This window comes from Gymnogyps californianus, chromosome 7 (genome assembly GCF_018139145.2).
Source record: "Gymnogyps californianus isolate 813 chromosome 7, ASM1813914v2, whole genome shotgun sequence".
Taxonomy (NCBI): domain Eukaryota; kingdom Metazoa; phylum Chordata; class Aves; order Accipitriformes; family Cathartidae; genus Gymnogyps; species Gymnogyps californianus.
In genome coordinates, this window is record NC_059477.1 from 16,021,900 (window position 1) to 16,047,100 (window position 25,201).

General features: G+C 41.1%; 1 protein-coding gene across 1 annotated transcript in view; it reads left to right on the forward strand.

Annotated features, from left to right (window-relative positions):
• Positions 1 to 14,959: 14,959 nt before the first annotated feature.
• RAPH1 (Ras association (RalGDS/AF-6) and pleckstrin homology domains 1) overlaps positions 14,960 to 25,201 on the forward strand; it is a 96,872-nt gene continuing 86,630 nt past the window's right edge. Inside the window, exon 1 of the mRNA XM_050900097.1 lies at positions 14,960 to 15,230. The gene's annotated coding sequence lies outside the window, so the exon portion shown is untranslated. The remainder of the gene's footprint in view (positions 15,231 to 25,201) is intronic.

Sequence of the window (25,201 nt, forward strand, 5' to 3'; positions counted from 1 at the left end):
AAGAGCAGGTCAAGCCCTGGCCTTTTTCTAGCGTACATGTTCTGATAATAATAGATATTGGTTTTGGCTAGAAATAGATTTGTAGTGTAATTTATGACCCAGCTTATTCTTCTTTTTTCTTAAGAGTGAATGTTCTCTTTGATGATCTTGGTGGTGGTGTCTGCTATCTTGCTGCTGTGGCCGGCAATAACATAACAAAGCCGACTAGATCACCAGCTCAGTCTTACAACTGAGTAAGAGTCTGGCATCTTACCAGCTCAAATAGTGGTGCACTGGCTGCAGGGCCCAGGAAAAAAATGCAAATATTTCAGCTGTGTAGACAGCTATACAAATAGCAGAGCAGACGAGGCAGCCTCATCTGGGGAGACAAAAGATATGTGTGATGACCTCCTTCCTTCAAGTTAAACAAGTAAAATCTTCCCCTGCCTCATTGTCACAAGTTCCCCTCCTCTGTGAATGTGCACAAAGGGCAATGCACTATATCTGCAACTTGGCAGCATGACAAGAGCCCAGAGAGGATGTTCTGCGGTCAGGTCTCGCTGTGCCCTGTCTGTGTGCCTGCTGTGTGTGGTCAAGGTGCCTGCGGCTGACTGAGCACACAAGGCAGCAAATGCCAATTCAGGCTGCCGCATTTTCTGCCATTCTGTCTCTGCTCCTCTACCAGCATCTTTGGTGTTGCCATTCCATGTGTTTGCTCTGTCTCCTTGTGGTGCCCTGCTTTTCTTGCACTCTCATTTTTTCTTGAGGGAGCACAGAAGTTTGGCAGGAAAAGTGGAAGCTGCCTCCTCTCTGCTGAATGTCCAACATCTTGGTCATTCTTCCTTTTCAGCACGGTAGGCTTGGGTGTTGGGGTGTGATAGAAGTTTCCTTGCCAATTTCCGTCTATCAAGTCTGGCACAATGAGCAGTCTCAGCTGAGATATTTTTGGCTGACAGTGTCCCAACGTGCCATGCATTGTGCAATTTACTTGGCTTTGCTTCTTACCACAGAAATTAACAAAATCCATACCATGCTTCTTGCCTGTCAGGAAGCTATACTCTGCACTAATCTCTCATTTGGGAGACAGGCTATGTTACAGAGATGATTAATCCTAGCCACAGATAACACTTCCTGTCCTTAAATAGTTTCGGTAGATAAATAACTTCTGTAATGAAACACTATCCCACAATGGGGTTTTGGTCTAAGCCAGGAACTTTTGAGTTTTAATTCTGGCTTTCAGACAAATCGCTTTGTGGATAAAAGTAAGTAGAAGCCTGTTTTTTTCACAGAGAAGGTACACCCTCAGCTTTCTTTCACACTCCTCAGGAGTTCCAGCTCTTCAACACCTACAAATGCAACCCTGCTTCTCTGGCCACTTCTTTTGCTATAAGCTTGTCATAGAGTTTTCCCTGCAGATGTATTGAAAGGATAAATAACTCAATGCCAGAAAGATTTCTGAAGATGCAGGTCATGGCTTGAGGCAGATTACAGTCACACACAGTGCTCAGTGGTTGCTCTAGGGAGCCTGCATCGTCATCATGGTCCCCACCAGTACTCAGTCTTTACCTGGAAAATGTACCCAGCAGACCTCATTCTTGAATCTGGGTCACACATACATTCACTACTGCTCACGGGTAAGATCTGGTCCAAAGCCCATTAAAACCAGCAAGACTCTTTCCTAATTTAAGTGGGTTGGAGTCAGGGCTTTGCAGGATGCATGAACCCCAGCCTACCTCACTTGTGGATAGCACAGTGGTGATCTAACATGCAGCTGCCTTCTGAGAGCATGTTTACACAACTGGGGAAGTCTTGGCCTCTAGAAGATAAAGGACTTTCTACCATGGGCACTGTCTAAATGGTATTTAAAAAATAACATTCAGACTCCTGCAATCTCTCTGCAGTACTTGCCATTTAAATCCTTTTTCAAACCACAGAGAAATAGAGCATGCATTGCAGTGATTTTCTTCGATTCCCTTCCACCAGACAAACCAGGGAGAAGGGGCTGTGACCACCAGGTCTTGGGGCTGGAGGGAAATAAATGGAAACAGAAAATGCTGTGTGTAGGAATCTCATGCTTGCCAGGACATTTAAAAATAAGGAGTGGTGATGAGATAAATTCTCTGAAAGAGCTTCAATTTGTTTAAGGGACTTTTTCTTTTCTACCATGCAAAATAAATAGGCTACATGTTGGAAGTTCTTACTAAAGATAGCTGTGCAGATGCAGGAGCATCACTGAGCCTCCAGAAACACTGTGACTGCAATTTTAGCTTTAAACTAGCTACAGAGGACAGTCTCCACATCCCCATGCCTGCACTGCTGCTGCTGTTAGGCCCTGAGCTAGCTACACAGCACTGCAGAGACTTGCCTGTGATTTTGCTGGTACTCACAATAATTTAATACAGGCCAAAGTATCAAGCAAAGATTGGGATTCTGCATCTATAAAGGCGGGCAGCTGTGAGCAGAGCTATGTATGATGCTCTGATTAATGTTTGAAGTAATAACCCATTATTTCTCCATAATGGTGAGAGAATGAACTCTAACGTATGGTGGTGATTGGCAAAGTAGTGCTGTGGCTACTAGCACTCCCCTTTAATGCACCATGCAACAAACAGAAAGATGAAGCCAGGTTCCACCCTGTCGCATAATGATTTTTCCTGGTACAAATGCAGGAACAAGGATCTCAAGGACTGAAGGGAAGTAGTCCTTGATCCTTTTTCAGAGCAAAGTGGGAACTAAGACCCAGTACCTCTCCCTCTGTTCCCTCAAGAGGAGCCAGTCACTATAGTAATGGTTAACCAGAAAAGCAGATCGGCTCACCTGTTTAAACTCCCAGGCCAAGCAGTGAGAAGCAAATAAAGTTTCTATTTCATTAATTAGAAGCAGGGAAACTCTTTTACCTGTGTTTACTTTTGGCTAGTCATTTACTGGGAAAGGACTTGGGCAATGTGATTGAATGACTATGCCAATTCAGCACTGCCTGTGAGAGGTGCTTTCCCCAAAACCCTCAGCCTTCCCCAACTTGGAAGTCCAGACAACAGGTCAGTGGAGCACTGAGGCTCCAAGCACCCAGCTCTTCTCAGAGGGCAATGGTACCTCTGCCCAGGATGGAACCCGCACAGCTACTTTTTCTGCTATAATTTAAACCAAAAGGGACCAAATAGCAAAATCCTTATTTTGATAACAATTGCATTCAAACATGTTTTTGCTTGCGAGAATGCTGGCTACTGGGGCTCATATCCATGAAGAACATTGTTGTCAGAAGGGTTTCCAAGAAGAGTTCTCAAAACAAATTTCTCTGCTAGAAACCTAGGCTACAGCTAAGGTATCTCAGTATATGGGTAATGTTTTCAGAGGCAGTGGGAGGTCAGCATAAGAATCGTTTATCTTAGTTAACTGTAACCTCTACCATTAGATCAGACATCCTAAATAAGCTTTAGATACTCTGGCTTAATATTTTAACTCTAGGAGATGAAATTTAAGTTCCAAATGTCATATTTAAACTCCTAAATATAAGTGGCCTGATTTTCCAGGGTGTTAAGCATATGCAATGCCTGTTGATTTCAATGAGAAATGTGGGTGCCTGTCAACCATTTTGGAAAACCAGGCCATTTTATTTTGTCATTGACACATAGATTCCTAACTTTAAGCAGCCAGGTTTGAGACCTTTTCTAGCTTCATGCAGTTCTGCTTCAGCTTTAGCAGAAAATCACTTCCATTAAGAAGTACCCTTGGTCTACTCCCTTCCAGCCCTATTTTGCATGCTGTTGTAAGTATTCATTTAAGGCTGATTTTGCAGAAGCAAACAACAAAACCACATCAATTTAAAATATTGCTTTTTATTTTTTATGCAGAATTAATAATTTCATAAACATTTTAAAAAATGTCCCTTACAGAGAGAGTGACCTCATTTTTATATAGCAATTACTACTTAGACAGAAGGGAATTTGTGGTGCAGAACTGTTCTCTTTAGTACAGATGACACATTTCAGTGGGAAAGCCAAAGTTAAATACATAGCAAAGTTAAATACACACACTGGGTTCCAGCCATATTTGGACTGTATCACAAACTAAATAACACTAGAAAATTAAAAATGAGCACTGCTGCTCAACTCTAATCTAGATTTATTGTGCTCATCCCACATGATGCTTGATCAGAAAGGAATAGGAATGCATATAGCAGGAGACAATGTGCCAGGTCTATGCTAGATTGAATGTGCCAACTGTTCAAACACATAGTCCTACTGGAGGGACAACTAATACAAAGGAAAGCAAATATGCTTTAACTCATATAGCTTACACTAGTTCAGCATTAGTTACAGTGACCAAAATACTTTCCTCTTAGTACACTCTCATATATGTTAGAGCTATAAATGCTGCCAAAACTTCTCTGATTGATACTCATATAATAGCACAGGCTTTTAGTGGTCTTAGCCTTAATCTTAGACTTTTAGAGAGAATTAGCACCATGTGTTGCTTGCATACATCTCCTTGCCATCTGTGGATTCTTTAGGTTCAAAGGAGGCAACAAATACATCAACACTTAGGGAGCCATTTGGATCTTGAAATCTTAAAGTGGGAAGCATTTATGGAAGGGTGCAAATAGTCTGAACCTTCACACTGGAGCGGATGTTGCAGACTAAGATGCCTCAACACGGGCTCAACAGGAACAGAAAATTAATTAGACATGCCTTTCAGAGAGCAAGGGTAAGATGGTGAGGGGGCAGGTGGGGTTAGGGAAGATTTTGGAGACCTAAGGATGTAGCAGAGGGAGAATTTGTCTCTTTGAAGTCTTTTGAAAGAAGGAGGACATTTGTTTCCAAGGGATAGGTCTGAGCTTCAATATATCTTTCTTACACTGTCCTGCACACAACATTCTGACCAGCAGTAATTCAGGCTCTGGGTACATTCTCTTCTGGAAAAGAAGTTATGCTTCTTCCCTTAGTATGCCCTGGGGTTCCTGCGAGTCCACTGTGACATACCAAAAGGTGGATCTGCACAGGAGCAGTCAGATGAGCAGGAAGTAGGTAACAACAGTCCTGCTATCAGCTGCTTAACACGAGGCACTATGAGGTTACTAACTGAAAGGGAAATCTGGAACTATAGTGATGTGGTCTTGGCATGCTGAGGATCTGGTTGCAATTTGACACTTGTATTTAGTGGCATGATTTCTATTTAGCTAGCTGAAATTGTTTACAATGGTGTAAGAATAGCTCAGAACAGATCATACGCCCATTTTTCTGACTTTCTAGACACAACCATAATGTTTTAAACACAGGTGTTGGGCTCAGTCTCATGTCTTTGACAGTGTACACAACAAACCCATGACATAGTCATAGTTGGATCCTAAGTAAACCCATACAATAAACATACCCAAGCAAACAAAAGACAAAGAACATATGGGGTGCTGCTGGGGCTGATTTCTGGTTGGTTGTAAAACAAAAAACAAAGTCAGCACCACTCATAAACTATTTAAAGGAGACACAGCTGCAATCATCCCCACTCCCCCAGCCTGGCCCAGCTGCACAGACCCTACCCACCACCATTTTTCGGCCGTGGCAGGGGAGAGCTTCTCAGGAAGCAGCCACTGCATTAAGAGCCTTGCCACATCGTCCTGCAGCCACAAAGGGCCCGGCATTCCTCACCAAGCCACTGCTCCCCAGTCCTAGCAGAGGAGCGGGCAGTGCAGCCCAGCTTAGAGAGCCGTGATCCACACCACCACCACCACAACACAGCCTGCCCCAGGGACAAACCTGCAGCTGCAGCCCAGGCCCCTTTTCTGGTGAGACTGGAGCACAGCCGGTCACCTTGAATGTTCTCCAATGCTTTTGTAAATCAGCAGGGGTAAGTCCCTGGAAAGACCAGGCTTCTTTTCTACCATTTATTGTTTGTATTGTAACAGAACACAGGCTCCTGTGCAAAAATTTTGTCCTGGTGAAAGAAGATGGATGGGGCTATTTGTCTGGAACTGCTGAAGCAGCCCTGCGGGAACTGTCACTCTGGCCAGGTAGCTCAATAGCTGGGCATCTCCAGTCTGGCCACTTTAACCAGACCAACTGTCCACTGTGTCCAACGGCATCAGGCGTACTGCTTGCACACTGGCCATTAGGGCAGCAGATCTGTCGTACAGCTCATGCAGTCTGGATACGTGGGATTTGCTGCCTGCTGCATGAGTCGGTATTGCCACCCCAGGCAGCAGTATGGGTGTGGTAACCCAGGTCCTGTCTCTGCTCTCAGTGCTCTTTTATGCCAGATATTCACACATAGGTAACAGGGGACCGATGTCTTACTAAAGAGCTGACAGTCAGTTTTGACACAATACAAAAAGTGCAAGAATGTCCAATGGAGGAAATGGGAAAGGAAGGACAAGAATAGCAAAGATAAAAACAGGCAGTTGCACACATTGATTTTGTGCGCTGTAAGCATTGCCAGATTGCTATTTTGAGACATTTGTATTCTTACTGGTTGGTCTGGTGGCGTTATCAACTTTACAGATGTCAAAATGGAGTGCATATGGAAGAGGTTTGTAAGGGACCATGCAGTGGCTTCATATATTTGTCCAGGGAGTTTATTTTAGGACACAAAGGAGAAGACAGCTTGTACTTATAGAGGAGGACAACTGGTCAGTAGAAGAGGAGAAATGGTTAGACTTTGATGAGTTTTACAAGGATTTGAAACTTATGTGAAGAGGGTCTACTGGGCAAATTGGTTAACGTGAATGGACCTCTGGGAGGATGTGGAGGAAGTAGCAAGACTGCCGAATAACTTAGTATACATACAGCTCTAGAAAGAGAAGTGCCATTAAGGTGACTTCTAAGTTACAGTCTGGAAGAACTCACTGAGGTTGCTAAACATGAACTGGCTACACTAGCTAAATGCATAGGCATACGGTTGCTGGGGGACAGTGGGCTCTGTCCTTTGAAGCTATTTTCACACTGTGATATCCAGTTTGCTACTAGTTGGTATACACAATAGATGTTGCAAGTTTTTTGTATCTGTTTTAAGCCTAGTTGTCAGGTAAATAATCAGGAAAATCGTGGGGTTTAAATCTAATGTCACAAATAACTTCTTAAAGTAAATTTATAGATTTTTCTGGCTGAAAATCTGTCAGTTTAGTGTAGGCTTATGAGCTTTCCAGTCACATTTATAAAAAGGCATTTAATAAGAAGGCAGCATTCAGTTATGACTGTAGTCTGACTTATAGAAAAACTACCTGCCACAATATGATGATGAGTCAAAAGAAACCACTAGGTCCTCTCTTTCTCTACATGTACATATTGATACAGTACAAGTGAAAAATTAGTTTCAGAATTCTAACAGAAGGCAAAGTACCTTTCACCTAGACAGTATAATTTTGCAGGATTTCCCTTATAACCAGTACCAACCTGTGAAACTTTATGCCTGTCAATTCCTTCCTCAGAAATCTTGTCCACACAGACTCAGAAGTAATCCTCTAATAAGCAATACAAGTGTGGCAGAGTAAGATGGAGGGGGATTTTATTTCCAGCTTTCTTAACACCATATGTTCACTTAATCCCACTCTTCATTTAGTTAAAGGTAATCTCTGAGTACTTCAGTACAAATTACATGCAAACATACATTATGTGTATGGGTGTACCTGTATATAACACTGCACATGTGTCTCAGACTAAGAGAGGAATCACACTGATAGCTAAGGCAGTTGAATTTTCCTGAACAGATGCTCCCAAGTCATCTACCTCAAAAGTACACATTAAGATTCAAGAAGGAAATTTTCTCTGAAAGAATTACTAATGAGGATTGCTTGGATTTTTGCCCATCAAATCTTGAATAAAAATCTTCAAAGTTATTCTGAAGTGCCATTTAATTTTTCCTACATCATCACTAAAATTATTCAAAAAATCATGACAGCTCTCTTTGATAAGTCCAGAAACATCACACAGACCATGTTAAACATGCTGAAATGTTTATTTTCCACTTTTCACTTCAGAATGAGAGTTTTTAAATAAATTGTAAGTTTCAAAATACAATGAGAAAAAAGCTGGAATTTACTGTTCAAAAATCTACTGTCCATTCATCTACAGCTGTTCAAAAAAGAATCTGAAACTTCTCACAACTATTTTCAGTCAGTTACTAGTTAAAGAACAACTGCAGCAGTTTAAACTACTTCTTTAAAAAAATGTGACAAGTTCAGCCAACGTCACTTACGTGGTCAAGACACAAATTCCAGTAAATCCTAATGTATGACTTACAAGGCATATGTCAAGTATTTCACATATGCACAAAAATGACAGGAAAAAAATAGTTCTGCTCTGTAAACATTTGGTAGAGTTAAATAACACAGAACTTCTGGAGAAAGCTGTACTTTCTACCCAGTCTTGCAACTTGATCGGTGCCAGCTGGCTTCTGAAATAAAAAGTCCACTTCAGCAAGTCACTGTCCAGCATGGGATCTGAAGACAAGACATGGCTGAAGATAGCTGGGAAAGAACAGTTAATAGTAACTGGAAAAACAAACAGTAGTGCCAGCACTAAGTATACCAGAGATGTGTATATCTATCCCTGCAGCTCCAGAAACTCTACTACATTGCTGCAGTACATACACACAAAGCTTCCCCCTGCAATTATGGCCAGTGCATAAATAAGTTTGACTGAATTTAAAATATTTCACTCTATAAAGAAAGGAAGCTAAATGTAGTATATTGGATTTTCACAGTGCAGCAGGAGAAGCTCCAAAATTCTGTTCTATCTCAGACAGCAATGTGACTGATAACACTATTTTATTGCACATTCATAAAATCACTTATACTTTAATAATTATTAAATCAGATTTAGCAGGTAATTATTCCGTAATGAGGATTAACTGCATATAAGCTGTTTGGTCTTGAAGGAAAGATACTTTCAACATTTACATTAAAACACTTTTTCTAACTCAGTAAGCAAAAGACATCACTTCCAAAGTGAGATGAAATAGAACCTTTTCAGCGTAAAATGAGAAATGCTGTCATGGAGAAAGTAAAAACAGAAGGTTAAAAGTAATCTGAAAGGTAAATGACTACTTGTTCCTTCTTTTATGCCTTACTCTGTAATGGTAACATGGATAACATGAACTCCCAAGACCTGAGAAGTGCTTTCCAGCCTGACCCAGAGAAACGCCTAATCCAAACCCCTGGATTATCCTGGGACTCTCCAGTTTGATATCAAGCAGAGCCGTTATGCCTAAAGAGTCAGTAAGGCCATATCAAAAAGGTCATTGCAAGAAGACAAGAACTTTTCATCAGAACTACAAGACAAATTTGAGCTGCAAAGTAGAAGTAGCAAGCAGAAACAAACCCAATTTCTTTTCCCACCCCACTCTGCCACTCACCTCCCTTAGTATTTTAAACATACTGTGGACTTGGATTTTTTATGTAAAGCAATGGTTCTCATGACTGCAAAACTTCTGGTATACTTCTGTCATTTCACTGTGATGTTAATGACCAAACCTCTGCCATTACACCATCGCAAATGGGATGTTTTAATGCTTTTGAATTAATGTGTGATGTTTGCTCCTATGCTGAAAATTCTAGTGTTGATTGAATGAACGTGTGGAAAAGAATCACTATTTGTATTTTAAGTGAATTATGTGCCAGAACCTCGTAATTCTTGTGAATGAATAACCTCATAATTTTCAGAGGCATCACTAAAAGAAAGCAAAGATACTCCAGGCTGTATTTATTTGCAGAGTTGTTTGCAAAGTTGTTGCGATAGCTTTGGCCTCTTTTTTTAGACCATCCTTATCATGTAGTGACTTCCCCAAAAACTGACCATGACAGAGTCAATGTCCTCTACAGTAGCATTTGTTTACATTATCCCCCCTGCTGTTGTTGGTACCTCATTCCAGTTCTTGCCACCTTTTTTTTCCCTATGCTAATGGACCTTTTCCAATTCATCTTCACCACTGAGATTTTTTTCTCTTGGTTTTAAAGGTACAGGCAGATAGGAAAGTATCGGCTCCTCCCGTCTGCAAGATGACGATGAAAAACCTTGGTTTACGAATGGCCAGTGCAACTACTGTGATTGGGACCCACAGCTACATTATTTTCCCTTGTAATCATATTAAGTCAGATGAAGGAAAAAGAAAGGCAGCTAGAGAGCATTAATAGATCTTGGGGGTGTGATAGATCTTAAGGCCTGTAACTGCGCCACAGAAAGCCACTCATTTATCTGCCTCTCAGTAAGAATCTCTAGAAATAGAAGCATTTTACATTATTTTGTTCCTGAAGACATAAAAATACATACATTCTAATTGCACTTTGGAGAAGGAAAATTAGCAAAGACAGTTGCGCTATTCCCCAGTAGTGGAAATGCCCCACAGTTAACCTGCCTCAAGCACTTTCAATATCACTGAATCCCTTGTGTGGGACTTTCCAGAGTGCCAGCATTAGCTCAGCCCTGCTCCCATTAAAATCAATTACTGACTTCAGCCTGGGAGGAGAGTCCAGAGAGTCCCTGTGGTGCCCTGTATGTTGGAAGATCCTAATCTTTGTGTGCTGTTGCTTCCCTATTTTTATGTGCATGGCTGCACAGGTGCTCAGATACATTCAGGAGGGCCAGGATTTTCCTCAGAGGACCTAAAAAGGAACCAGAAAGTCAGCTGTGCAGAATAAAGAGTAATGGAGGGTAATATAAATCACGGAGGAAAGGGGAACTTCACATAAGATGAAACTTCATCAAGTGTCTAGTGAAGTCAGTTAATTGCAGCCTCCATGCCCCAATTCACAAAGCAAAACCTTCCGGAACACGTTTTCAATACTACTTCACACAGTATATTTTCTATCTATGGAATCCGATTGCCATAGGCAGTCATCAAGGCAAAGAGTTTAGTAGAATTAAAAAAGGGATTTAGGAAGCTTTGTGAGCAAAGACAGCATTTGCAGCTGCATGTGCTAGATTACAACAATGCAGGGGACAAACAAGCTTCCTGCTTCAGCAGCATAAGCTGACTGCTTTGAGGGTCAAGAAGTGTTTTCTTGCCATGTGCCAGCCCTACTGATTTATTGAGATGTGTGATGGGATGGTTTGAGTTTTCACTAAAAAGAGTGATAACGATAATGAATGCTGTAGGTAAATTATTTGCTAGTCCGTATTATGGTAATGCTGGCACTTCCATAAAAAGAGTATCAGTCAGTAAATCTGTGATGAAGAGCAATCTCCCAAGCAGGGACTGGTTTGGCACTGATGAGAGCAGAATTCAGATCTTGGCTATGAACGAGACTTCCTTTCTGACTGTAGGGAGGTAGCTTATTCTCTCTGTGCTTTAAATCATCACCTGAGAAATGGGAAGACAGTACTTCTCTAGTTCTCAGAGGTGGAATGAAGGGAAAGTGCATAAAGAAGAGAGTGGTCATATTTTCATTCACAGCCATTCTGTACTTTGGATTCAGAGCTGTCATCCCACTGTAAATCAGGAGTGCTTTAGCTGGAATTAGTCAAGATTTTCCTGATTTACACTGATGAAATGAGTTCAGAAAATGGTGTTTTCATTCCACTGTTTGTGGTGCTCCTCTGTTTGAACTTGTTCCCACATGCAAATAGCAGCAGCCTTTCCTAAGAACAGTAGCCCTAAGAAAGCTCAGCAGCCTTAACCTAGAACATGAGTGGTTTCTGCAATGGATTATGTATCATGCTGGCTGGCTTGAAACCCCAGAAGCTCCTGTCCAAGTCTGCATTCCTATTATGGGCTACTGTTGTCATTACACTTGTTGCTTCAAGGTCAGATCCTCTTCAAGATATTCTTGTTTACTCTGAACAGTAGATAACATCTGAGAGAAGACATTTTTAACGTATAGGCTGGATGAGCTGAATTATTTATGTTAATGGGTATGGGTGCTATACCTGTTGCTAAGAAACACTGTAATACTTTGTCATAACTCCCATTTGGAAATGCCATTATAGCTAGCTGAGCAGCAATAGATACAGTATAGGTTGAGCAAGCTATTGATGCACAGGAAAGGCTTTTTAATGATTTTGTACATTGAACACTGTACTTGGCAAAAAAATTGATAAAGAAGCAGGTGGAAACAGTCAGTCTGCTCTTCTCCTTGTTAGAGCTGGCAGGGGTCACAGGTGCTCAAAGTTCCATGATGGGGTAGCTGCATGTGTATATAGATGTACCTATATATGTACATATATATATACTTTTGATTGATAGAGTCTGGATCAGACCCAGCTGGTCTTCATCAAAATGTGAGATTTCTACTGCACAAGTCATTCAGCTTTCTTGGGTCCAACAAAGCAATCAAGATGGGAGTTGGTTTTTTTTAACTTTGAACTCTCATATTTCCAGCCTTTGCCTGGTGTGTCCTTTATGGAAATTCCCCCAACTGTCTAATGATCCAAAAGCCTACGTAACCTTTGTTTATTTATGTCTTCTTATTCAGAATCATTTAAATACAGAAAATTAAACCTTTGAAGGATTCAAAGTTAAGCTCAGCTGCCAACGCTGCTTAGCAGTACTTAAAATTGAGATTGATAGGCAACATTTAGGGAGAAGGAAGGGTCAATAGCCATGGAATTATTGCCCTGATTAAAAACAATGATCCATTTTATCCTTTCTTATTTGGAAGCAGATATACATTTAAACTGACCTTTTAACCTACTCAAAAGGCTTAACTATTTTTATTATTTCATTAACTGTTAATTTTACTGGCAGATGTATGACTAAATCCCCTGTACTACTTTGAAAACCTTACCCAACGTCTACTGCAGGTATGTACTATTTCCCTGGCCTGGGGGATGATTTTACATTAGTAACTGATGTATGTAATTGGATAGTGGTTCTGTAGGATGCACAGATCCAATCTGGTCCTCAAGCTTAAAATGGTCTGGCTCTGATCTCTACCCTACATTAAATTAACTGTGTTGTCTGCTTAGGCTTAGGGCAACTTAGCAAGTTTGATATAAAGGAATAACATTTCCACATGCCAAAAGCAGAGTTTGCATTAGTCAGCTGCAGCCTCTTTTGCCTTTTGATGCAATTTCATTATACAGTTGAGTGTATGAAGCTTTGCACACTTCATGGCCATGCAGTTCCTGAGCTACTGTGGAGTTGAACATGACTGGGCAGCGCTTCTGTGCTGGGTTAGACGTAGCTGGAGCTGCCATGGAGCTACAGAAGAACCTGGCCATGGCACACCCAAGTTGCTCCATGTACTGCCCATGCACTCACTGTGCTTACTCCATGAATCTCGAGTCTGCTTCTGGGGGAGGTGTTGTCATTGTAATCCCTTCAGGGTCACGAAGGATCATTAGGAAAGTATGGTGGGATTAATACAACCTGGAGGCACACTCTAAACCTGCTGATAACATCAGATTCATAGTCACTGCCAGCTAACTCTCACTGCTGATATTCAGCAAGTGCAGAACAGCACTGAAAATTGAAGTACTTACCACTTTTATTAAATAATGTGAGCCCAGTCATTTATTAATTGTGGAACATTTCCACAAACTATGAAGCAGTGTAGCAGTAGTGGTCTATTTTTTTGAATGGTTGGATTAAAATTATTTTATTTGCAACTCCAGAAGGCTACTGTAGTCTCTTGGTGATGAACACCTGTATTTTTATTCCACATTGATGATTTATAAAATAAATTCAGAGTTGCAATTGAAACTGTCTGATATTTCTGCATCCATAACTTTGATCTCACCTTGTCTGGGATGTTGTTAATTGTCAACATTTTATTATGTTGTCCAAAATTTAGAAGTGATTACATGCTCAGGCTAATTCACATAGCAAAGATTTTTTGCTAAATACATTAGAATTGTACGTGTGAACTTTGTCTTTCAAATGACTTAATCGTATGTACACATGAAAATAATTTTCTCCGTGTACTAGCTTGTATTTTAAAAGCTGCCTCTTCATGTTGCTTTTGACCTAGCTTATAACCTTGTCGGTAAATTAGTATTTACAGAAGTAAAACAACTAGCATGATTTTGCATAATTGTTCTCATTTATGGGAAATACTGTGCTTTAGCTGAGTGAAGTTTTCTCCTTGTCAAATACTGACAGATAAAACCTGATGTAAAACATGCCTATGTTCCGGCATGGTATGACAGCATTTCTAGCAAAGGGGAGAAGTACCTTCCCAGCCGCAGGCAGCATGAATGTCATCTCTTCTGCGCTATAGCTTGGAGCCCCAGCACGCTGACATCTTCCCCAGCAGCCCACGCAATAAACTATATTTAAGCGAACCTCCTCTCGCATAGCATTATTTGCAGTAGCACCCAGCGTTTTATCCCATTTTGTAAATAATTTTTAACATGGTGATCTCAGCCCTGAAGTTGTGGTAGAATGAGAAATAGGGGTAAACTCCCAGCCGGGGGAGAGCGTGGCCGAGGCCGCGCACTCCGGGGCTGGCCGAGGGCAGCCGCTGCCGGCTCTGCGGGACACACGACCGAGGGTTTCCGTAGGATCTCCAGGATTTGGCAATTTGCTGCCTACAGAAACCTTCGGTGATCGGCACGGGACGGGTAACGTCCCCCAGCGCCTGTAGCTGCGTACGGAACCGCACCGTATGTTCCGTGCCGCAAGCTGCCTGGGGCACGGCCAGCGCCCGGCGAAAGCACACTTGCCGCCGCCAGGTCCGGGCGGACCTGCTCCGGGCGGCTCGGCAACGCGACCGCCTGGGCGAGAGCCAGCGGCCCCGGGGCCGCGGGCGGCAGCGCTCGTCAGGGCACCCCGGCGCTGCGCCCAGCCGCCCCCCGCGCGCTAACCGCCCAACCGTCCCCCGCGCGCGCCAGCTGCCCAACCGCCGCTCGCGCGCCCAACCGCCCAACGGCCGGCGGACGCCTCGGCGCTGCGGGGCTCTCGCCGCCCCTCGAGCGTTGGCGGTGGGCCCGGTGGGGCGGGGCGAGGTGCGGCCTGCGCGCCGGAAGTGAGCGGCGGGGGGGAGCCCGGAGCGGCGGCGGGCGCTGGGGCGGTAGTGGCGTGGAGGGAGCGGTGTCTCCGCTGCCGGGCAGGGACGTGCTCCGGCGGCCGGGCGGAGGCGGTTCCGCGCTCGGCGGAAACAAGAAACGGGAAAGGAAGGGAGCGGCAGTGGGAACCGGTATCGGTGGCCACCATTAGGGGCGGTGGGAGGAGGAGCAGCAGCAGCCGCGGGGGTCTGCAGGCGGAGCGGAGCCCGGGTGCCGCCGCCGGCAGCGAGCGGGAGTGTGCCCGCCGCCTCGCCCCTCTGTTTTGTGGGGGGTCGCCGCTGCCCGCCAGCCCACCGGGGGCTTCCCCGGAGCCGGGGCGAGGTGAGTGGTGGAGACGCCTTCTTGTCTTTTTTTGGGGGGGAGGGGGGTACCGCCGCACTGCCCCGGGCGGGGGGGGCGGCGGCGGCGGCGGCGGCGGTGGGAGAGCCGGCGGGCGTGTAGCAGGCGGGGAGGGGCGTTTCCTGCCGCTTCCCCTCAGCCCGGCGGCGGGGTGGCGGCCGCTGAGGGACCGCTGCGGCCGGAGGCTGAGCGGGAAGGACCGGAGCGAAGGAGTGTGAGAGGGGCGAGGATTTAACGGCCCACGGTCTGTGTCCTGCGCCCTTCCACGCCCCAAACATCATCGGGTGATTTTTTTCAAAACAGGCTTTGCAATGCTGATGACTGGTGGAGGTTTTTTGTGTGTGTGTTTTTCCCTCCCGGCTTTTCCCCGTGTAAGGCATGCCTCGGAAGAGGCTGGGAAGTAAGCCGGGGATGCGCGAGGGATGTAGTCGGTGGCATCCAGACAATGTCAGCTTGGGTGAGTCTCCACCCTGTGGAGCTGCAGGCAGTCAAGTCCCCTGAACAGGCATCGCCAAGTCTCTCTGTGCGACCCGGGGAACAAAACACGCTAAAATCGTCTTTCCTGATGCAGAAAGGAAAGATTGGTTTGGATTGTTCTTTACAATGGTTTGGGGCGGGGGGGGAAGACCTGAAATCTTTTAAGCTTTTTAGCCATACGACTTACTGAGGGCAGGCTGGTTTGTGAAGAGCCTCCCAAGCAAGGCTGGTATCTGCATTGGTTTTCATGAAGATGGGGAGAGTGGTATATTATTTTTTTTTGCATGGGGAAAATCATTGATGGTAGGAGGAAAAGGAGGAGTGTCTGTACACATGAGTGTCACATGACCTGTGTAAAATTCATATAGGTATACTTATTTTTCTCCTGCATTAATGCTAATTGTTTTAAGAAGCCAATGACTTACCTTTTCATTTTGGAAGGTTTTATTTCTTTTGCATTTGTTATCTTGCGTGGCAGAAAATAGTCACTTGCATGTTTGTGCACTGTCTTTGCATTTTATCATTTTTACTAGTATTTCAAGGCTTTTTATGTTTTTACCTGGTTATAGTTATTCAGAAGGGGACAAACACCCGTATGTGTAGTATAATTCCTCTTTTACTGGAGGAGTACAGGTACACTCGGTTTGGCACAAGTATACTATTCCTTATGGCTAATATCTTTACATTGCTATTCATGTGATGGAGGAATGGGTAACTACTTTTTCGTGAGACTGTAGAATCACACCTACTCCATTTTAAACAAACTGCCTCTTTTCGTCTGTTCCCCCTCGCTCCCCTGTCCTCGAGACAGGGACACATGAGCTTGTAAAACACCTTTAAGCAGAAAAATGAATTTATTTATGTTCATTGATGAATTAATTTAGATGTTTATTGAAACAATATGTCTAAAACAGCAAATCTTCCTATTTTACTGTCTGTTTAATCAGCTTTTCTCTGCTGAGAAGTTTCCTATTAAAATAGAGGAACAGAAAAATCACTTGCTAAATCCTCTTGAAGAACAAAAGTATAGGTCATAAATTCCAGTTCTAGGGAATACTTTACATGTAAGTTATATAAAGATGTAGACATGTCCATATTTAATATGCTGGTATCCTTCTTGGGTGGGTGTGGTGGATAGTGGAATACAGAACTGTTTTTCTGCACCTAAGTTGGTATGTGGTTTTTCATATCAGTGGGTGACACTCAAATTACTTTACAGAAATCCACATTAGGGAGGCTTTTTGCTTTCATAGAACAAGGAGGTAAGTGGCACTAAGGAATTTATTTATTGCCCTCTTACAAATTTCATTTTCAGATAGCCATTTCCTTAAAATGGCTTGGTTTTTAGACTCATACGACATGTGATGAGGAGTCCTTCTACTACTGTTTCTCTGACTCAGCATGGGATGACAGCGAGAAAAAAGTATGGCTAAGAGATAAGCCACAGTTCAGGAAAGCAATGTAGTTTACCAGCTGTTAATCTCTCGAAAGAATATAAAAAATAATGTGAAAAGAGACACGGACAAATTTTATATAATCTTCAGTCTGCCTTCCTTGTGTAATATCTTGAGACCATTGCCTTCAGATTTGAATTTAAAACAGCTTTTTTCCAGGGGTGTAGTGCATTGACATAAACTGTTTTGTATACTTCCTGTATATTGCAGGCTGTTCCTTTCTTAATAAGGTAAGCCATGGTACAGAGAACACCTGTTGGTTTAAAGGAGTGTATGAGACTGCTGTGGTAACTTTTGTAGGTAGTGGTTCAATATGATTGATTTTAAGAGGCTTTATTTTTCAAGAGGGTGTCTCAGTCTTCTGTGTATCAGAGTATGTGGATATTGCCTCATTTCTCCCTTCCCCAAACCACTGAAAATTTTTTTAGCTGTAAAGCTATTGTGTTGCTTCTTTATTTGAATTTTACAAGAATATGAACATGTGCTCCTTAATCTCTTCCTTCAGCATCAAGATTTTTAATAAAATCAGCTAGCTTTTCTAGCCAGAAATAGTTATTTCTTTGTGCTCTTAATTGAACAACTTTATGCTGTATTAATCTGATCTTTACTGGTCGTACAACTTGCCTTCCTTCTTCAAATGTCTTTCAGCCACTGGAGGGGGCGGGGGGGAATCTGTCAAACTGGGACAGAGTTAAATCTGAGTGACTAAGCCAGTTAGGCAAATACTAAGAAGAATAGTTCTGAAGATCCCAGCCATTAAATAATTTAATCACATTCTTAATAGTAGAAAAATCCAAATCTCTTTGTGTTACAAATGAAGCCAAAGGTTGCAAAATAATCACACCGCCTTTTCTGTTATGCTAAACAACAGTTTTATTACTGAATTTTCAAGTAGAACTGAAATAATGTGCTTCACAGCTTCTGTTCATACTGAGGACCCTGCTGATTAAATCTAGAACTTGTTACAGGCACTTACAAAGCCAAAAATGTCCATCTTGTATTTCAGCCCCCCACAATAAACCAAACACTGAAGGGTGTGAAACATCACAAAATAAGCATCCATTCTCTGCAGTTGCTAGAAGAAAAAGTATGTTGATTTACAGCTGGATCGGGCAATTTCAGATAAACAAGCCTTATAAAAAGGGGCAGTCCAGATCTGTTTTATTGCTAAGGTTTAATAATATGTAGAAATGACAGCAGACTGCTGAGTAGTCATGTTTAATATATTGCTATGTGGAATGTTAATTTTGTTTAAGGAAATGTATCTTACAAAAACAAAGTTGTTGTATTAAGTCCTTTTAAGGATTCAAAAAATATCTCTATCATAATTGGCTGTCACAGATTTTGAGTGAGTACACAGGTTGAATGCTCTCCACCTGTAGGAATGCCTACAAGGTTAGGGAATGCCAGTGAAGAAACTTGCACTATAATTGCCTGTTATAATTGTTCTTCAGATTGGCAAGGGATTTAAGTTTCTTCTTGTTAATCTGCAAGCGTTATCATCACTTTAAAACTGTGTTCATTGAAAATGGCATATTATTTTCAAGAGGTTAATACTAGAAATTAGTAATAACTATCCAATTAAGCATATCAGTCCCTGTGAGAAAGACAAGTAAAATTCCTTGATGATTCAGGTTGCTAATAATCATCCTCATAGCTGAAAATCTTCTAAAGACTAAGAAAAGTATCTGCAGCGTACTTTTTATGCAACTTGATCCAGATATATTGGCTGATATTTTTGGACTTTTCAATGAGTTTAAAGTCACTTCTCTGTTTTGTCCTAAGTACTAATTTTAATTATTTGCCAGGACAGGCTTTCGTTGAAGTGTTTAATGTAAGATGTTACATAGAATAATATTTTTGTTGAACTTGCTTTTTTTTTAATACATCTATTAATGAAGAGCACTTGAAATGTCTTGTTACGCGAGCTATCACTCTGTTTGTTAGGAATTGTATGGAGGAAGATGATGTGCACGAGAATTTGAAACTGGCCTGAGGTTAAATATTGGGAAAATTATTTTTTGCCGCCTTATGTCGTAATGAGTTAGTTGAATTCTATAGAGAAGACTGGGGGGGAAGGAGGAATTCCAGAGCTACTATAAAAATAGTTTTAAAACCTTTTAGTCATAGAACATAATTTTTACCTGTTACTGAATTTCTAGTCTCAGAAATTCATCAGATTAATTTAAATTGATGTAATCAGAAAGGTGATTGAATCTTCATTGCCTCTGGTCTTTCTTTTTAGGAGAGCAGTGTCTAAGGTGAAAGTATTTATACAAAAATATTATGGTGAGCCTGGTGAGGGAATTATACACAGTAGCAAAACTGTTATGATTATATATATACACTTTTCTTGAGTAAGTATTTTAAAGTGTTCGAGAACTCAAGTTGTTGCTGATAAAAGTGCAGTGATGTTGCCTAGAGCAAATGGTAAACTGAATGAGGATTGTTCTCATCTTGTGTGAAAATTATCGTAAATATCATCCCTTATTGGAATGTTAATGTATTGTTCTAGTTGTATTTGACAGCTGCTGAAATGGTCTTGTACTGTGCAAGGGTGTCAGTACTCTGTCAATGTAAGTGTTTAGAATAGCAAGTTGTGTTCATATACTGAAACAGAGTGCTCTTTTGCTTAAGCTCTGTTAAGCACAGATCCAAACCACCTTACTGTTTCCTACTGTTTATTACAGCACAATAGGTGATTTCTAGCAGATCAAGATTAGAAAGAAACGGAGCAAGAAGTGACATCATGCTCCAGTTTTGTGGCTCTCATCAGTTTTATTAATTGTGTCAGTATTGCACTTTCATCTAAAAAAGTCTTGGAGAAGTTAAATAGAGAACCTGATCTTTTCTCTCAAATGCATGTATGAAGTGAAAAAAATATGCTAAATAAAACATATATACAGAAAGAGGCTGGAGGAAGACTAAATGGCATCCTTCATCCTTTCTGATAACTTTACCCTTCAGAAGGGTTTGGGAGCAGTTGCATGGGGACTGGCAGAAACTTCTGTTCATGTGATAGTGAGAGTTGAAGTCCACTGCCTATCGCTGGCATAGGGTCCTTTGCTACTGCCAGTGCTGTGATTATCTCATCTTGTCCTTCCCTTTCCCCAAAGACTTACCAATTTGCTGTGTTTGTAGGACCTGTAGTATTCCTGGCATATCCTTCTGTCCATAATACTGGGTTAAAGAAAAATTTAAAAAAGTGTAACTGTGCTGTCCTTAGAGTTGAGATGTGCGATACAATTACTTCTTGTAGTTGTTTTTTTTAGTTGTTGCCTTCATGGCTCGTTCAGTAGGAAGGAACAGTTTAGTAGTTTGCTCCCTAAAGGAAAGCTCCAAGTAAAGCTTATTGCTTTCCAATGATACATGGATAGACTTCATCTTAATGCAAATTCTGTCATTTGTTACCACTTTCCTGCTTTAAGAACAGCCATCTTTAGCATAGAAAAGGTAGTTCATTCTACGTGATCATAGTCTTAATGTCTGAACTTGGCTACAGAGTCCTGGTAAAAGTGCTCCCCCAAACTAAAACTGTTGTTGAGCGAATAGTTTCTGCTTCTGCTATCCTACCATCGTGTATCAGTGACTTGTGAAAAACTCTGCAGGTTCTTTGAGGAAGTACTGCAAACTCTTCAAGGATTACTCTGTGCAGAATTTTACTTCATTTTCTGAAATCCAGTTAGTCGTCGTAAAAGGAAAAATGTTTTCAGAAGTGTCCAGAAGACTTAAGTACTAGCTTTACTGAAACTGTTATTGGTGGATTTGCATCATCTGCTTGTAAAATTGGATTTTGAAGGCTATGTCATTAAATAGTGTTAGAAGTGCAAAAAATGAATATGTATCAAGCATTGATGATAAAATAATCCCATCTCAAATGGTTGAATTCTTACTCTGATACCACCTTTGCAGTTAAATCCCTTCAATATATGTCATAAAATTGCCTGCTGAATTAAGTGCAGCATTAAAAGTTGAGTGAGTTACTGCATACTGTGAAAAATGCTACCTTTACAACATAGAATTCATAAAGGCTTTTTTGCTGTGGAGTTTCATTCTTTTTGGAACTTACAGATGGTGCTAAGAGAGTTTTGCCCCAACTGTGTTGTTTCAATCAGTGATGAAAAAAAAATTTGTTTTTTTTTTTAATGTCTCTGGATTTCTTTTAAATCGTTTCATTGGTTGTTATGATGAAATACCGCTTTGTCTAAAATGCCTATTTGATTGGTTTGATCACTGAGAAAGTATGCTGAAACTACGTTTGATGGATTTTCCTCTCTGTCAGAGGGCTTGTAGATTTGTAGTGGTACTCTTACGTTTAACTCTGTGAAGTTGCTGAATTGATCATTGTGATATATTATTAGTGAAAAGACAAATGTTCAGAAGGAAACAGCTTACGCACATGCTTACTGGCTTTCCATCTCTCCTCTTTCCATCTCTTCATGATGAGATGTTACTGACAGACTTTGTTATAGATGCTATAGAAGATAGCATTAGCAAAACAAATGTGCAGGTTCTTTGGAGGAAGTAAAGTTGCTCCATGCGTTGTTTATAAACTTCTTCCAGTCATTAATCTCTGTACAGATGCAGTTGCTATGCCTGGAATAGCCACAGGTTTGCAGTTCTCCCTGCTTGCGTCTCTGACAGTACTGACCTAGTCTCAAGAACCGTATGTTCCACTCTGTTTTTCCTAGTAGGCCCCTTAATGAAATGGTATTAATAAGAGCAAAAGAGAAGCAACTGAGATTAGAGACAGCTTTTTTTCCTTATGCTTTTCCTGGCAGAAATATCCTTAGGTCTTATTTAGCTTTAGTGATCACTAAACTGTTGTGTGTTAAAAATACTCTTAAAAAGAAGAGACTGGTGAGATTTAATCCATGTAAGTTCTGTGATCCAGTTTACAGCATGATCCACAGCATGCCAAATTGGTAAAACTGAAGGGGTCATGAGTTGCGGTGAAAGGCTGTACCTTTGGGGAGCTGTTGAGAGAGGAGGAGAAGCTACATGCTTGTATACATCTTCCTAGACCATGATTATATAGTTTTGCGAAATTAAAGGTTCTTTTATCTCTGGGATGTAAAAGCATTTTTAAAAGTAAAGATGAACTCCCTTCCAGGCTGCTATTTGCATCTTATGAGTATTAAAAGGCATCTATCCAGGGTTTCAGAATCTGTTATATGAAATACTTTGCACCACGATTTTGTAAATGAGTTCGTTTTCATATCTAGATGACAAATGTTATCTATACTTATTTAGACAAGCTGGTTTACAAAACTGGGATGGGTTCTAGCTCAATATTGAAAACAGTAAGTTTTCAAGATATTTTCAAACATCTCATGAATGAGACTGATTTTTGCAGCTTAATGATGATCTTCCAAAGGTGAAACTGGCATGGGAAGCTTATTAGTTTTGCAGAAATACTGTACTTGCATACTAATTGCCTTAATGTTAATCCTGTATTTTTTCTGCCTTGTGTCTGAGCTCATTGCTTGTTACTTCTTTATGGTTTAGAACAAGAAGTATTGAATTAGGTGGGAAGAGAAGTACTCTCTCACAAATGTGAAACCATTTCATTATGACTAGGACAGTGTTCCCTCAGGTTTTCTCATATCATTGGCTGGGAATACACAAAGATAAGATCCGAAGTTCTTAAATTTGTGTTAAGTCTGAAACTCTGTGTCTACAAGGACAAGACACCCTATGTGAAATAAATGGCATATCTACTCTAGTTTCATTCAGAAGTGAGGACAATGTTCACCGCCCAGGGAAGTTCCTCACAATTGTTCTGTGGGAGGTATATTACTGATGGATTGTGTCTGGACTTAAAGCCTCAGTCTTTGGTATTGCGCTGTTGGCTATTTCTAGGCAGTTTCCCTCTCATGTATGGTTGTTTTCGATTTCATCCTGACTTGCCTAGTTCATGCCTGTATAGTGATGAGGCATCTTGCATAGGATTTTTGATTCCATGCCAGAAGCCACGCATTCCAAGCTCTCTTTATTTATCCTTAGTAATTTTGCTTCCTGCTTTTCTCCTTGCTAGAAGGATCACTGTGATCTTGTGCACCATTTAAAATTGAGTTAATCATTGTTGGAATCTGTTTTAATATACCCATGCAAGTTTGAACTTCCCAGGTGTCTGTAATCATTCTTCTTCACAGGTGACTAAAGACCTTTTACACAAATATGTTTTACAGTGCATTTAAAAAAAAAATTCCCATAGTGAAAAAACTCCTTAAGTTGTTCTGAGCCTTTAAAGAAAAATGCCTTACAGACCTCTGTTCTCCAAGGAAGTTGTCACTTATCTCTTTAACGCGTGACTTAAGAAAATGACCCTTTACTTGGACATGTAGTTCTGAGTGGCTTTGATAGAAACATGGGTGATTGCACACTATTCCCGGAAAAGCATTCTGCAAGTTTGTTGTGTGTATCAGTGACCAACACTTCCAGTAGTTTGGATTTTAGTTAACAGTAGTTGTGTCTGAGGGCTTAAGAAAGGCACTTGTATCTATTAAATAGTGGCATTTTGTTCAGGGGAGGAGAGGGGAAAGCCAGTAGTTTTCACTCATTAGTAACTTCGCAAGATAGTAATACTGACTAAAACTTGTGAATTCCTTTGACCATCTCTGAGCGTGTCACAGATCAGGAGAACAACTCTGCCTGAAGCTGGGTAACAGAAGATCACTTTTTCTTTCACCTCTTCTCAGGTATGTCTATCAATAAGTAACTTAGTGATATCTTATGATCAGTTCTGTGAAACTGAAAGGCTATTTGTCAGATTGTTGTGAGTACCAACAATAAATTCCTGCCCAGGGAAGAAGGAAAGGAATTTTTTTCCTAAAGAAATGTTCAGTTGTTCTGGATTAGAGACTTCAGAGATTCTTTCTAAGAAGCATAGCAGAAGTGAGAAGCCTCATTTTCAGCAATTACATGGAAGGAGGAGGGTCCCATAGAAAAGCGTGAGGGATGTCTTCCCTTCTGGCAGCTGGCAGAGTGGAAAATTGAAGCAATAGGGAAATGAGTGAAATTTTTAGGAGGAACCACTTATCCACGTCACAGTTCTTAAAGTGAAACATATTGTGTCTTTATGAAGACTGCTCTGTATTAACTGAACTCCAGTTGATAGTGCAGCATACAGCTTAACCTTTTGTGCTTGCTATCCTAGTTAGTGAAAATCAGAGACTTTCTTGTTAAAAATAAAATAGAAAACAAACCTCCCAAAACCCCCACTCAAGTGCTTGTGATTAGCTTGAACGAAACTTTCTATTTTGATATTGCTTATTGCTATTTAGCTTGAATCTGTGCAAAAACTTCAGAAGGTCCTCAAAACCAACAACAATTTTAAAAAAAAGCCCTTGGAATTAGTTATTACTACTTGTAATGAAAAATCTTAAATTGTCTTTTGTCAACTGGAATGGAATATTCCTGGAATGACTAGCGTGCATTGTGGGGTTGAAAGTCCAGTGTAGAGCAAACAAAGTATTTTCAGACTGTGCACTTTCAACTTCAATGGTGTTTCGTTTCTGAAAGGTGAAGACTTGGATGTCTCTCTTTTTGAAAAGAGGTGGCACTTAATCTTCATTCTCCTGAAGTACCAGCTAGTTAAACATATTTATAGATGTCATGTAGGAAGTTAGCTTGGATAGACTGTTATGCCCAAAAGTTTGGAGAATGATTTTATGTGTCTTTTTTTTCCTGGGCCTAGATCCTTCAAAAGTATATTAGGTTTGTGTGGCCTTTAAATTTAAAATACACGTAGTGTAGGGAAAAAACATTGTCATTTGACACAAATTACTTTGATTTAATGTACAGGCTGTCTGCTATCATTGTCACAAAAAGAGTTTAAATTGAACTGCTGTTGCTTGCTTTCTGGCCCAAAGACTGATCTGAGTGCAGTACATAAGGCATGTTACTGTATTATCTATGACTTTTAAAATTATTCCTCATATCTAGTACCTTTCGATGTTTTCCACCAATTCTTGTGAAGTGTATACTTTCTTATTTTGAAGATGACAACACGAATTGTTA